Source organism: Gossypium raimondii, chromosome 6 (genome assembly GCF_025698545.1).
Source record: "Gossypium raimondii isolate GPD5lz chromosome 6, ASM2569854v1, whole genome shotgun sequence".
NCBI lineage: Eukaryota > Viridiplantae > Streptophyta > Magnoliopsida > Malvales > Malvaceae > Gossypium > Gossypium raimondii.
In genome coordinates, this window is record NC_068570.1 from 35,168,762 (window position 1) to 35,183,720 (window position 14,959).

The 14,959-nt window shown below is 34.6% G+C and overlaps 2 non-coding genes across 2 annotated transcripts; both read right to left on the reverse strand.

Annotated features, from left to right (window-relative positions):
• Positions 1 to 1,134: 1,134 nt before the first annotated feature.
• Positions 1,135 to 1,241, reverse strand: LOC128042126 (small nucleolar RNA R71). The gene has a single exon (XR_008197332.1). It is a non-coding gene; the product is annotated as a small nucleolar RNA R71 (small nucleolar RNA).
• Positions 1,242 to 11,541: 10,300 nt separating this feature from the next.
• Positions 11,542 to 11,648, reverse strand: LOC128042066 (small nucleolar RNA R71). Its single transcript, XR_008197274.1, has one exon. It is a non-coding gene; the product is annotated as a small nucleolar RNA R71 (small nucleolar RNA).
• Positions 11,649 to 14,959: the final 3,311 nt, after the last annotated feature.

A 14,959-nucleotide genomic window follows, 5' to 3' on the forward strand; every position in this document is an offset into this window, starting at 1 on the left:
TTAGGAGGCAACTTGTTCTAAAAAAATAGGCAACATTCTATAGTCAGGGCTACAATTTCAAATTCCCCAAACCTTGTCTTCTTAGAGGACTTAATTTGGTTTCCAAACCCATAAGAGATCGAGTTGCATAGAAGTAATTCTGAACATGTTAGCATGATGAAACTAAGTTGATTTGATTAATATAATTATCCTAGCCCATTTAGTTTTGATTGTTTTTGTTGCTAAAGCCTTCATTCATACACTTAGGTAAATTGCATTTAGATTAGAAATTGCATTAGGGATCACTATTGCATTTAATTAATCCAAATTTATTGATTTTTTACATCAAATTGTTAACTATAATTTTGCAATTAATTGTTTAAGCTTATACAGTCCCTGTGGAGATGATAACTCATGTTTACTTACTTATTACTTGAATGACTACGTACACTTGCATAAACACGTTACAATTTGTAACAAGTTTTTGGCGTTGTTGCCGGGGACTGTTGCCTTAATAATTTTTTGGGAAGTTATTTTTCCAGTTTGGTTTTTATTTAATTTCTAACATTACTAATTTATTCTTTATTTTATTTTTATTTATTTTTAGGTGTTTTATGAGCATAGATCGAATCATTGATTTATTACCCGTGGACCCTGAAATTGAGGGGACTTTTAGACAAAGAAGACGCAAAAAATCTGCTTAAAGACAAGCCGAGATGGACCTTGGAAATCAAAATAATAGACAAGGTAATGGAGTCAATCAAGTACACAACCCAATCCTTATAGGGATCGTGCCATCAGACAATACACTGTGGCACTCTTCAATGAGTTAAATCCAGGAATTAGGATGCTAGATATCGAGGCACCCTAATTTGAATTGAAACCAGTGATCTTTCAAATGCTCCAAACGGTGGTCTAGTTCAATGGTATGCCACGAAAAATCCACACTTACACTTTTGATTATTTATGGAGGTCAGTGATTTATTTAAGTTAGCTGGTGTGACTGAAGATGCATTGAGGTTAAAATTGTTTCTGTACTCGTTACGAGATTGAGTACGAGCATGGCTGAATTTATTGCCACCAAGTTCAATATCTACTTTGCAAGAATTAACAGAAAGGTTTTGTGTTAAATATTTTCCACCAAGTAAGAATGTAAAGTTGTAAAATGAGATAACAACTTTTCAACAATTGGATGATGAGTCCTTGTACGAGGCTTGCAAAAGATTCAAGGAATTACTTCGTAAGTGTCCTCATTATCGGATTCCTCATTGTATCCAATTTAAGACATTTTATAACAATTTCAACGAACATACAAGATTAATTATGGATGCTTCTACGAATGGTGTGATTTAGTCTAAGTCTTATAGTGCGACTTATGAGATCATTGAAAGGATTGCAAGCAATAACTACCAATGGTTGACAAATCGAACAGTTTCAGGAAGATGTGTAGTCGGAGTGCATGAAGTGGACGCACTGACTTCACTTTCTACTCAAGTATCTTCAATTTCCTCTATGTTAAAATAGTTTACCACTAATGGTTTAAATAATTTTGCAGCTCAATCACCAAGTCAATATCATGTAGTTTCTTGTGTATACTTTAGGAATGGTCATTCTTTCAAGAATTTCCCTTCGAATCCCCAATTAGCGTACTATGTAAAGAAACAGTATCAAAACAAAATTGGACAAGGACTGAAGTCAAATTTCTACAATACATCTTGTCGAAACTATCCAAATTTTTCTTGGGGTAATCAATGAAATGGATCGAACAATAACCAAATGCAGCATAGACCTAACAAAACCTAAGGGTTTAATCAACAAGCCCTAAAACCACCTCAAATTGAATAATGAAACAATTTGGAGGACTTGTTGAAGGCGTACATGGCGAAAAATGATGCCTTGATCCAAAGTCAAGCAGCAACGCTGAAAAATCTAGAGAACCAAATGGGTCAATTAGCTACTAAGATTCATAGTAGACCACAATGAGCCTTGCCAAGCGACACAGAAAATCTGAGAAATTTGGGTAAGGAGCATTGCAAAGTGGTAGAATTACGAAGCGTTAAGACTTTAGAGCCTAAGAAGGTTGTGGTTCAAGATGAGCCTGCTGGAAAGGAGGAAAGTCAACTGACAATTGAAGTTCTTACAATAGGAAAATCTGATGTAGAAAAATCTGATGAGGTAAACCCTAAACTAGTGAATTCTAAAATGCTAACACCCTCTTTTGTAGATTTACCTCATCAGAAAAGTTACCCATATCAACCTAGAGTTCGATATCCTTAAAGACTTTAACAGAACAAGCAGAAACAAGAGGTACAATTCAAGAAGTTCTTTGATGTTTTAAAGTAGCTACATATCAACATTTTGTCGGTAGAGGCTTTAGAATAAATGTCCAATTATGTGATATCTTGTCCAAAAAAATGACTTAGTGAGTAAAAGACTGTCACTTTAATGAAGGAGTGTAGTGCGTTCTTACAGAACTACCTTCGAAACTGAAGGATCCTAGAAGCTTTACAATACATTGAACATTGGTGAATCATATTGCGGTAAAGCTTTGTGTGACTTAGGAGCAAGCATCAACTTGATGCCCAAATCTATTTTCAAGCTGTTGGGAATAGGAGAAGTAAGACCCACTACTGTAACACTTCAACTTGCTGATCGATTGTTAGCATATTTCAAAGGAAAGATCGAGGATGTTTTGGTAAGAGTGTCAATAAATTTACTTTTCCTGCTGATTTCATTATTTTGGATTTTGAAGCAGACAAAGAAGTTCCGATCATCCTGGGGAGACCTTTCCTAGCCACGGGAAGAACGTTGATAGATGTGCAAAAAGGCAAACTCACCATGCGAGTTCAAGATGATAAGGTAACGTTTAACGTTCTGAGGGCAATGAAATTTTTTCGTTCAATGGAAGAGTGCTTAGTAATGGAGGAATTAGAAACCTTAGTTTCTATGGAAGGCAATTCTAAAGAAGACACATTGGAGATGAAAAAGGTAATCAAGGTTTGGCTTCGATGGAAGCCAATTCGAGGAGTTATATTCAACCACCACGGTTCAACCTACTAGAGTTGGAAGTTCAAGAAATTGTACAACCCAAGTCATCAACTAAATGTACTTCTGTCTCACTTGAAATATATTTATCTCGGTCATAGTTCTACTTTGCCTATGATTATTTTAACGGACCTAACAAAACATAAAAAGGAGCAATTGATTGCTATCTTAGAGAAATTTAAGAAGACAATTGGTTTGACCATAGATGAAATACGAGGTATAAGCCCTTCCTTCTGCATGCATAAAATTATTTTAGAGGAAGGTGAAAAAGGTAAGATTGATGGGCAAAGGAGACTTAACCCTATCATGAAACCAGTGGTTCAAAAGAAGGTAAGTAAGTGGTTAGATGTGGGAATTATTTACCCCATTTCAAATAGTTCTTTTGTAAGACCGGTATAATGCATATCAAAGAAAGGTGAGATCACAATTATTGAGAATGAACGAAATGAGTTAATCCCGATGAGAACTGTCATGTGTTGGAGAATCTATATTGACTATAGAAAGCTAAACAAAGCTACTCATAAGGATCATTTTCCTTTACCTTTTATGGATCAAATGCTAGATTGACTGGCAAGTAACAAATTTTAATACTTTTTAGATGGATATTCGAGATATAACCAAATATTTGTAGCCCTAGAAGACCAACATAAAACTACTTTTACCTATCCATATGGTACATTGGCTTTTAAGCGAATACCTTTCGGCTTATGTAATGCACCTGCCATATTTTAGCGATGTATGATGCCAATTTTCACTAATATGGTGGAAAATTATGTTGAGGTTTTCATGGATGATTTCTCTATTTTCAGTAATACTCACAATATTTGCTTGAATAATTTGGCTAAGGTACTCAAAAGATGTGAGGAGACGAATATTGTCCTTAACTAGGAGAAATGTTATTTTATGGTTAAGGAGGGAATTATCTTAGGGCACAAAATTTCCAAGAAGGGAATCAAAGTGGATAAAGTAAATGTGGACGTAATTGGAAGATTACCACCTCTAGTTAGTGTGAAAGGAGTTAGAAGCTTTTTAGGCCACGCTGGTTTTTATTGTAGATTTATAAAAGATTTTCCAAAAATTTCTAAACCTTTATGTGTACTTTTAGAAAATGTTGTTGTTTTCTTATTTTAACAAAGCATGTTTAGAAGCTTTTGAAATATTGAAAAACCAGTTAACTTCAGCCCCAACAATTATCACACCTGATTGGAACATGCATTTTGAGTTGATGTGTGATGCAAGCGATTTCGCTACTGGAGTTGTGATGGGCCAAAGAAGTAACAAAATGTTTCGTCCTATCTACTTGCTAGCAGAACTTTGAATGGAGCCCAAATCGATTATATTGTAACTGAAAAAGAGCTCTTTGCTATAGTTTTTGCTTTTAACAAGTTCCGTTCATATATTATATGTACCAAAATAACAATGTTTACCGGCCATACGGCTATTATGTATTTACTCACGAAGAAAGATGCTAAACCAAGGCTAATTCGATAGATTCTTTTGCCCCAATAATTTGACCTTGAGATCCAAAATAGAAAAGGTGTTGAAAATCAAGTAGCCGATCATCTATCAAGGTTGGGACAAAATGAGGTAACTTCTTCACTTGTTCTAATTAATGAGAATTTTTCTGATGAACATATCTTCGAGGTAAGAAAAATCTATGAAATATCTTAATTTTCTGATTTTGTTAATTACTTAGCATGTGGAATAATTCCTCAAAAAATGACGTACCCATAAAGAAAGAAATTCCTTCATGATAGTCGGTACTATTTCTAGGAGAACTCATTTTTATTTAAACAATGTACAAATAATATAATAAGGAAGGGCGTAGCTGGGAGTGAGATTGAGGAAATTTTGTACCACTGTCATTCATCTCCGAGTGGGGGACATTATGGTGGTTCACAAACAGCAGTAAAGATTTTACAGGTTGGGTTCTTTTGGCCTACATTGTTCAAGGATGCTTATGCATATGTAAGGAACTGTGATAGATGCTAAAGGATTGGAAACATATCAAGAAGGAACAAGACGCCCTTAACAAACATTTTGGAGATAGAACTTTTCGATGTATGGGGCATTGATTTTCTAGGCCTGTTTCCTTCTTCATATGGTAATAAGTTTATTTTGGTAGTTGTGGGCTATGTATCCAAGTGGGTTGAAGCTGAGGCCTACCCAACTAATGACAGTAAGGTATTTATGCGATTCCTGCGTAAGGACGTATTTACACGGATTGGGACTCTAGGGACCTCACTTTGTAAATAAGTGTCTTAAGTGGTGGCTTGATAAGTATGATCTGAAACATAAGATTGTTATTTCCTATCACCTACAATCTAATGGGCAAGTTGAAAGGGTGGATCTAGAAATCAAAGGTATACTTGAAATGGTAGTGCGCCCTAACAGAACAGATTGGTCTTGAAGGCTCGACGATCTAGTATGGGCCTATCAAAATACTTTTAAGACATCATTAGGGATGACTCCATATCGGTTAGTTTTTGGAAAGGCATGCCATTTGCCGCTTGAATTGGAGAATAAAACTCACTGGCCTTTGAAGAAATTGAATTTTGATCTTAAGCAAGCTGGTGAGAGAAGGATGTTACAACTCGATGAGTTGGTAGAGTTGAGGTTACTTTTAGACGAGAATGCCAATATGTGTAAGCAAAAATATAAGAAATGGCATGACAGTCGTATTCAACCTCGTGAGTTCAAAAAAGGTCAGAAAGTAGTGTTGTTTAATTCAAGGCTGAGGTTATTTCTTGGAAAACTCAAATCCCGATGGAAATGACCTTATACCATCTACAAAGTTTATCCATATGGAGCTATAGAATTGTACGACAACCATGGAGTTACGTTTAAAGTTAATGGTGAAGTTAAGCGAATTAAAACCTCGTTCAAATTAATAGACCCTTAATCTCTCATGAGCCTACTTTTTAATAAAAAGTTAGAAATTATTTTTTAAAATTAGTACATTTAATTAATTTTGTCTAAGGAGAAGGGAACTTAAGCGGGACCGTTGTGACCCCTCCAACCTTTCCTGGGAATTAATTTAATGTAATATTTTAAGAAGAAAATTTCAAATTTATTTTAATCTTTTCTTTGTTTTATTTTTATTTTTAATTTTTATCTTTGTCTTTAATTTTAATTTTAATCTTTATTTTTAATTTTAATGTTAGTTTTATTTATTTTAATAAAGGGGGTCAATTTGGCCCAGTACTAATAAGTTTATTTGTTTTTAAGCACACCAATTTTTAAATAAAGTTTGGGATCAAGGCCTAAAACAATAATTAGGAGAAATTTAACTCATTTAGTCGTCCATAGGATTCCATAAAGCCCTAGTTTTTGCCACCATATCATCCCTCCATCTTACTTGCTGCCTAAGCCACTTAAAATTAGCTAAATTTTAGCTGCAAGTCCAAGTCACTTAAATTATCTAAATTTTAGCTACAAAATTGCCCTAATTTATCACTATATAAACCCCTCTCTACCTTCATAATTGTCACAACCCTTCAAGCTATTTTATGTTCATTCTTTTCCCTCTTAGCCGTTGACCTAAATCCCAAAATTTCTTCCTTGTTATAAGCCTCTAGTATTGCCGCCGCATGACTTTTGCCAGAGCAGCCCCTTTGTCGTTGCATCCTATCACTGTAGCAAGCTTCGTGCTACCGCCAGTTCATCACTGCCACAAATCGATCACCATCGCAGCACCTTGCTCTCATCCTTTGCCAATTGCTTTTTCAATTCTTATGCCAAAATTTTGCTTAATTTTTGGGAAAAATGTCTATATCCCGTAAGAGAACTAGATGTTCCAAGACCTCTGACGAAAATCCCATTGTAATTCAATACGAAGAAGTGAAAGAAAGGTTTGATTCAATCTTTAAGAATCAACGTATGATGCCGGAAAAATGTTTCAACTAGGAAAGCAACGTTAAGATGGTTGTTCCTTTGCCAATTCAAAAGATGATTGATGCCCTCAATTGGAATTATTTTTGTGATGCATGATCATTACCTGACGAGGAGTTAGTTCAAGAGTTCTATGCCAATTTGACTAAGCTGGATGCTACTAAAGTTCTTGTTCACAAGAAGAAGGTACCCTAATTTCTAAGTACATTAATAATTTGTTTAACCTACCTGGTGCTGAAGAAGATGAGTATTTTGCCACGATGACAAACATACATTGAGATTTTCTTCAACAAGTGCTTAATATTGTGGCAAATCCAGGATCCCAATAGATTATAAGGAAGTATGGTAGTCACTTTTGCTAAAGGGAATATTTAAAGTCGTTGGCTAATGTATGGTTTTACTTTGTTTGATATAGTTTCATGCCTATCTCTCACAGTTTCACTATCTCAATGGAGCGAATACTTTTGTTGTATGTAATTATGACAGAAAGGTCCATCAATGTTGGGAATATAATTCTTAAAGAGATCTTTCATTGTGCTAGAAAGAAGACCGAAAGTGCTTATTTCCCATCATTGATAACATCACCTTGCTTAAAGGCCCAAGTCAAGACAAAAGCAAACCTAAAGGGCCCATATGTTCAAGGTTGCATTATAGCCCATGATCTTGAAAGGTTAGTGGAGAATGTCCATGAATTAAACCCAATTGAACCAAGTGAACCGAAAAAACTAGAAACTAATGAGTCATCGAACAAGTCTTAAACTGAAGCTAACTCTGTTACTGAAATTGAAGAGGTAGAATCAGAGGAAAAACCAAATAAGCCTGAACAGGTAAAGGAACCAGAAACTTTTGGACCAAAAGAAGAGTTGAATGTTGATGAGCCAGTTGAACCAAGTGTTGATCCAGAGTTGAGTAATCCAATGCCCACTTCTTCAAACACTATGAAGAAATCAAAATTGTCAACTATGATGGATGTGATGAAATTTATGCATAACCAACAACAGGCTTACTGGACATATGCAAAAGTTAGAGATGATTCTGTAAGAAATACTTTTAAAAATATCTCTAACAATTTTGTTCTTGAGTTCCCAGATTATATCTTCGAGTCATGGAAGGAAGATGATAAAGAAAGCGAGGACGAAACATTAAAGGAGGAAAACGAGGAGGATAAGTCAAATAAATAAAAAGAGAGGAGTTCTTTTCTTTTAGTTTCTATTTCTTTTTAGGTGCTTATTTTTATTTCTTACTTAGTATTTTGCTTCCACATAATTAAATAGCAAGCATGAATGAAATATGCTCCATGCCTATTCAATAGAAAGAAAATAAAGTGGTGTGGTAATGGGAATGAACATGTCTAGGATTGGATTGTTGAGAAAGGCTTGGTACTTAAGAAGTCTTTATGACTCACCTCTCTTTTCTTGCAACCCTTCTTGGTGTTCAATTTTCATTCATTACTTTGTTTTTGCAATGGGGACATTACTTCTTTTAAAAGGGGGTAAAGCAATTTCGTATGAATTTTAAAGTATGTTTCAATCTTTTTACTTAAGTATGTTGAAATAAATGACTATTCAGAAATAATTTTTGTTCATGAATCTATTCAAATGCAAGCATGATTTTTTATTTTATCTAAGTTATTCACATGTTATCATTGAATAATGGAAAGCTTGTATGATCTTAGTCTTATGTAGGATTTGCCATGAAATTTTGATTTCTTTAGAAATAGACATGCATGAAGGTTTAAGTCTTTAGAATTGACTTAGTAACTTTCTTAAGGTGAAATCCTACGAGGTATAAGACTCTAATATGATATAGGCACACTTTCTTTGGATTGTTCAGCCTTTCGAGCCAACTTTATGAACTTTAACCCTTGAAACTTAATTTTGAGCTTAATGGCTTGTTTGTTGCAAATGACCTACATTATAAGCCACATTAACATCTTTTTTTATTTTTATCCTATTCTTTTGCACCTATCTTAACCAAAAAATTTTCATGGTGATCAAAGTTTAAGGAAATTATGATAAGATGTACATGCTCTTCACATGTTCAAAAACAAGAGAGAAAAATGAATAAATAAGCAAAGAAAAGTTTGCTCAAAAGAAAAAGAACATAAGAGAAAATAAAGGAATGGTCAAAGTCTCAAAAATAAAGAGCAAAGTTTGCTCAAAGTTCGAGAAAAATAAAAGTGGAGCATAAGTTCGAAATAAGTTCGGGGGTATTCCAAAGACCCATTTGTATGAAATTTGTGACGCCAAATGATCTAAGACAAAGTTAGGGTTAAGATGTTTTGAACCTAAAAATCACTTCTCTTTATCCCTACCTTTAGCCTATCCCCATTACAACTTAATAAAAGACCTATTGATTCGATGATTATACCGACTACATTAGTGGAGAGGGCCTAGATAGATATATGAGGAAAAAAGAAAATCAAGATTCACTTTCTTGTTTTCAAAAAAATCAAGAAACCAAATCTTGGTCTAATTATACGGCTTTTGGAGATTTCAAGAATCAAGAAAATCAATATTTCAAATCTTGGAATTCTTTGTCCAAGAAACTGAATCTTGAAGTTGGTGTTTGATGGCTTACATGATGATAACTCTTGAAAAGAGTTATAATTCATACTTTTAGACTTAGTTAATTGCTTGTACATAAGTAAAATTAGCTTCATTTTAGGTAATTGCAAGATTATTTCTAGTCAATCGAGCAGTGCATCTAAGAACTTGTTGTGGCTGAATGACAGGTTTAAAGGAGAAGGATAGCAGAGGATAGGTTTGTTGAGGTATTATGAGAGGTTTCCATGGCAATGCTAGTTAAGAAAAAGACAAACACCTAGTAGCAATGAGAGCACTTAGCATTTGGTCCCCTACATGCACGAGTAATGGAGAATATTCAACTTAAAATTAGCGAAAAAGCATTCATTGGTTGACAAGTTTTACCCTAGAGGATAACCCAAATATAAAAGGCAATAAAAAGTGGAGAGACGAATGAGAAAAAAACTGTAATTGTCCTGAGCTTGGACAGAGGTCTCATTGTGGTAAGAAGGGTAAGTTGAGCTGACTATGAACTTTGGTGAAGACAAGAAACAAGACACCAAGTTGGGGGATTGGATTTTTGAAACCTAGATTTCTTTCTCTGCATTTTGTTTCAATTCTTCTGTTCTAAACTGATATTTTGGGATATTGATGATACGAAAACAACTTCAATTTGTGTAGCCCAGCCATGAGCTAACTTACTAGGGCTGGGGTTTGTTTTGAATGATGTTTTAACTTTGATTAATGTTTATGGTTTAATATGGTTCATATTATTGCTTTACCCAATGGATTTTTTTGTTTAAATGCTTAAGAGAGTGTTGATGAATGCTGAATAAGTCTTAAGGTAGCTTGACACCGACTTGAATAGGTTACCTAGATCGAAGTTGGGTAATATAAATGAGTGCTAAGTGAAATACTCATGTCAACGCTAGAGATAGAGCCTTACCTTATACGATTTAAAGGGTTGAGATTTAGCAGTAGTTGCTAATCCTAAGCCTATAGACATATAATGCCTTAGGGGTGAGTAACCCTAGGTCTTGCTTTCGGCAGAGTTAAGCCACATTAGTACCCAATCGAACAATAAGTTCGCCATAGTTTTGCCATGGCATTGTTCACGAGTTAGCATAGACCCCTTAGTAATCCCAACCTTCACGACCAATATTCGAACCTTGCTAAAGTCCTTAGTACTCTTCTTTGATTTGTTGCAATGGTAATCTTTACTAGTATACTTCATTACTCTCACTTCTAATGTGTTAACCCTATTTTAATTTCATTAAACATCATTTGATACATTTATCTTTTCTATTCAATTGTGATAACTTAGACAAAGAGCACTCATCCAATCTTCGTGGGAATCATACTCACTCATCACTTTATTACTTGATTCGATGTGTACACTTGCACAATTCGCACATCATATTCACACGCGACAAGTTTTTGGCACCATTACCTGGGATTGGCGATTGGTAACTTTAGTTTTTGTTATTACAATTTTTATAGTTTTAGTTGCTAATTTGTCTGTTTCATGATCTCAACAGGTCTAGCGTAGAGGCACTCCTATTGAAGGACTCTATCCCTTAGATCTAGAAATTGAAAGGATATTGCTAAGAAAGAGAACAGAACAAAGAGAAATGAATCAAGATAGTAACAATCCACCTGCTATGAATGAGAAACTTAATCCGAAAGCTCCAAATGTTAATCATCATGCTGCTTAGATGTTTGATGATCGGGATAGGCCAATTCGAGAGCATGTAGTGCCTATCTTAGACAACCCGAGTCCTAGAATAGTCAAGCCACAAATTCAAGCTCCCCACTTTGAACTAAAACCTGTAATGTTCCAGATGCTTCAATCAATTGGTCAGTTTGGTGGTTTGCCAATTGACGATCCCAGATTGCACTTGAGACTTTTCTTGGAAGTCTAATATTATTTCAAAAAATAAGGTGTCCCTGAAGATGGCTTAAAGCTTAAACAGTTTCCCTATTCTTTATGAGATCTTGCTAGAACATGGCTCAATGCTTTACCATCTGGAATAATAGAATCATGGAACGATCTCTATCGAAGATTTCTATTGTGATATAACCCACCCAATATGAATGCCAAACTGTGAGAAATGGCATAACATCCTTCAAGCAACTAGAGGATGAAACATTGTATGAAGCATGGGAATGGTTCAAATATTTTCTTAGGAAATGTCCTATGCATAGATTTAAGCATTGGACCCAAATGGAGATTTTCTACAATGGTTTAAATGCACAGACACGAATGGTGGTTGATGATTTAGATAATGGAACTTTGTTCGATAAGTTCTACAATGAAGCATATGAGATTTTAAAGAGAAGCTCCAATAATGACTATCAATACCCCACAACAATAGCTAGAACTGGTAGGAGCGTGGCTAGATCGTTCGAACTTGATGCTATTACCTCGCTTATTGCTCAGGTATCTTCTTTAGCTAACATGATAAAGACCATGCAGAAGCCTAGTGAGGTGAAAGAGCTTAAAGCAACTGGGTTATCTTGTGTCTATTATGGAGAGGATCACATATTTGAAGAGTGTCCCTTGAACCCAACATCTGTCTACTATATGGTCAACTTCAATAGGAACAACAATCCTTATTCCAACACGTATAACCCCGGTTGGAAACAACACCTAAATTCTGGGTGGAACATTCAAGGAGCTGGAAATTCCAACATGACTATTAGACCCAATGCCATGAATGTTCCACTTGGTTTCAATCAGTCTATATTGCCTCAACAATGAGTTCAAAAAGGACAGGATTTATCTTCTTCCTCATCTATTGAGTCTCTACTGAAAGAGTATATGACCAAGAATGATACTGTGATCTAGAGCCAAGCATCACCGTTACGAGCTTTAGAGAATCAAGTAGGATGGATAGCTAATTCTTTAAACTCAAGAATACAAGAATTTTTTCCTAGTTATACCAAGAATGCAAAACCACATGAGAAAGAACATTGTAAAGCAATCACTCTTAGAAGTGGCACACAACTAGACAAAGTTGTCAAGAATGTTGTTCCTAAATCAGAAAATTCAGAAACAAGTACAAGAAAAACCCTTGAACAAAATAAGAAGAGCACCACAACTGAAAAAACTAGACCAAGCAATGCTGAAGCAAACTCAAATAGCACTGTCGAACACAATGCCGAGCAAAATAATCATTACAACCTGAACTTTGCCTACCCCCACCATTTCCTCAACTCTTTCAAAATCACAAACAATACCAACATTTCAGGCAATTATTGGATGTCTTTGAGCAACTTCACATCAATATACCTTTGGAGGAAGCGTTGGAGCAAAATGCCTAACGATATCAAGTTTATGAAAGACAAACCTGTTTGGAAAACGGGTTTGCAAAACGCAATGAAAAATAAATTTATGGAAAAACCAGAGTTTTAATTTTTTTTCCAAACCAAGATCTTGGTTGTGATATCTAAAGTAATAAACAATTAATCAGAATTGTACCTTTTCAACTCGTTTAGGATGAGTGCTTCGACCGAGTAGTCTTCTCCGCAATCCTCAAGCTCACATCTGCTGAGTGTGGGCTCGGTTCGAATCAAAAAAAAATTCACAAAAATTACCAATGGGATAATTTTGCAATTTCTCTAAAATTTTGGGTCAAGTTGTAAATAAAAAAAAAATATCTCTAGAATTTTTTTGGAATAATCTCTTTACAACTTTCTCTTGAATTCAAGTGTGTGTAAATAGTGACCCAAGGCTCTCCTTATATAGGGAGAGTTTAGAGTTCAACTATGATTAATCTTAATCACTTTAATATTAAATTAATATAATATTTATCAAGATAAGTATTAGATTAAATTAATATAATATTAAAATAATATTATTTTTGGAATAGTTAATCTGAAATCAAAATCTCTGGTAGAGTCCCACTTGAAGTGTACCTCTTCCACTACTCAACCAACAATGACCAACTACCGCCGACAACCTGGATGCTACCATCACAACCACCAGCACTGCCATGTTCGATGATACAAGTGCGACACCCTTACGACATCCTGCGCCGGTTCAACTGCTACCGATTTGGTCCGGCTCAATGACGACCCAACTAATCTAGTCTAGCCACCGGTTGGACCGTCGGCCCAATTCGACCAGTTTTTGGGCCTTAGTATAGGTTTTGGGCTCCCAAGCCCAATTTACAATCTCAGGTCCAATTTTCAAGTTCAATTACCCATTTGGTCAATTTTTTAACTTGAAATTAACTTCTCAAAATATCAAATTAATTTTAATTAATTTGATTAATTTAATTTACTTGATCAAAATTAATTTTTAAAAATCCTTTAGATTTTCTAAATTAATTTTTCAAGAAAATTATTTAATCAAGTCCTCTAATTGAACAATTCTCACGACCACCTAATTTAATTTCACATCAAATAAATCGACTCAATTAAATTATTCCCAAAGTCGTAGAATTTTCTTTTGATTCAAATGCAGTCCAATCGAGCTTTTGTTGAGCTACCAGAGGGACCAATCAGCCATATACTATTAGGCTGTAGTGATTGTAATTATGTCTAGAAGAATCGTACTGATAATTCTCAATTACTTAATCACTGAGTCAGTCTACAAGAAGTACCAATGAAGTGTTATATACATATCCTCTTCCAGTTTCCCATTAAGGAAAGTTGATTTGATGTGCATCTACCAGATTTCATAATCATGAAATGCAGCTATTACAAGTAAGATCCAGATGGATTTAAACATAGCAACAGGAGAAAATGTTTCATCATAGTCAATACCGTGAACTTGGTGAAGAGCTTTAGTGGCTAATCTCCCTTTGTAAGTTTGTACATTACCATCCATGTTTGTTTTCTTTTTGAAAACCCACTTGCACTTTATAGGTTTAACCCCTTTAGGTGGCTCAACCAAGATCCATACATTGTTTTCTAACATGGAATCCACCTCAGAACTTATGGCCTCAAGCCGTTTCTCAAAATCTAGGCTCACCACCGCTTCTTCATAAGTTCTAGGTTCATCTTAATCCTTAAGTAGAATATCTGTAACAGCCCGTTTTTAGTAAAATCAAAACAATAGTTTTGGGACCACAAATTTGATGAGTAAATATTTATTTTATTATTTTAATATCTATGGTATTCTAGAAGAGTCGTATAAAAATTTCATTAAGAAATTTTGACTTTTATGAGCTTAATTTTGTTAAAAGGACTAAATTGTTAAAGGTACAAAAGTAGAGTTTTAGTAGCTAAAGGTATCAAATAGCTATGAAAATTTAAAGTGAAAGGATTTAGATGGTAAATATACCATTTATATAGTTAGTGGATATTCATGGATTGGTTTTATTGAAATTATTAAAGTTTTTAAAGGTTATTTTGGTAATTAAGTAAATAAATGTTAAAAACATAAAAAAAGTAAAAAAAAGATATCATCTTCTAATTGCTGTCTTCTTCAATCGAAATTATCAAAGCACCATAGCTAGGGTTCGCTCACTTTATTTTTCTTGCATGGTACGTATTTTGATTCCATTTTTAAT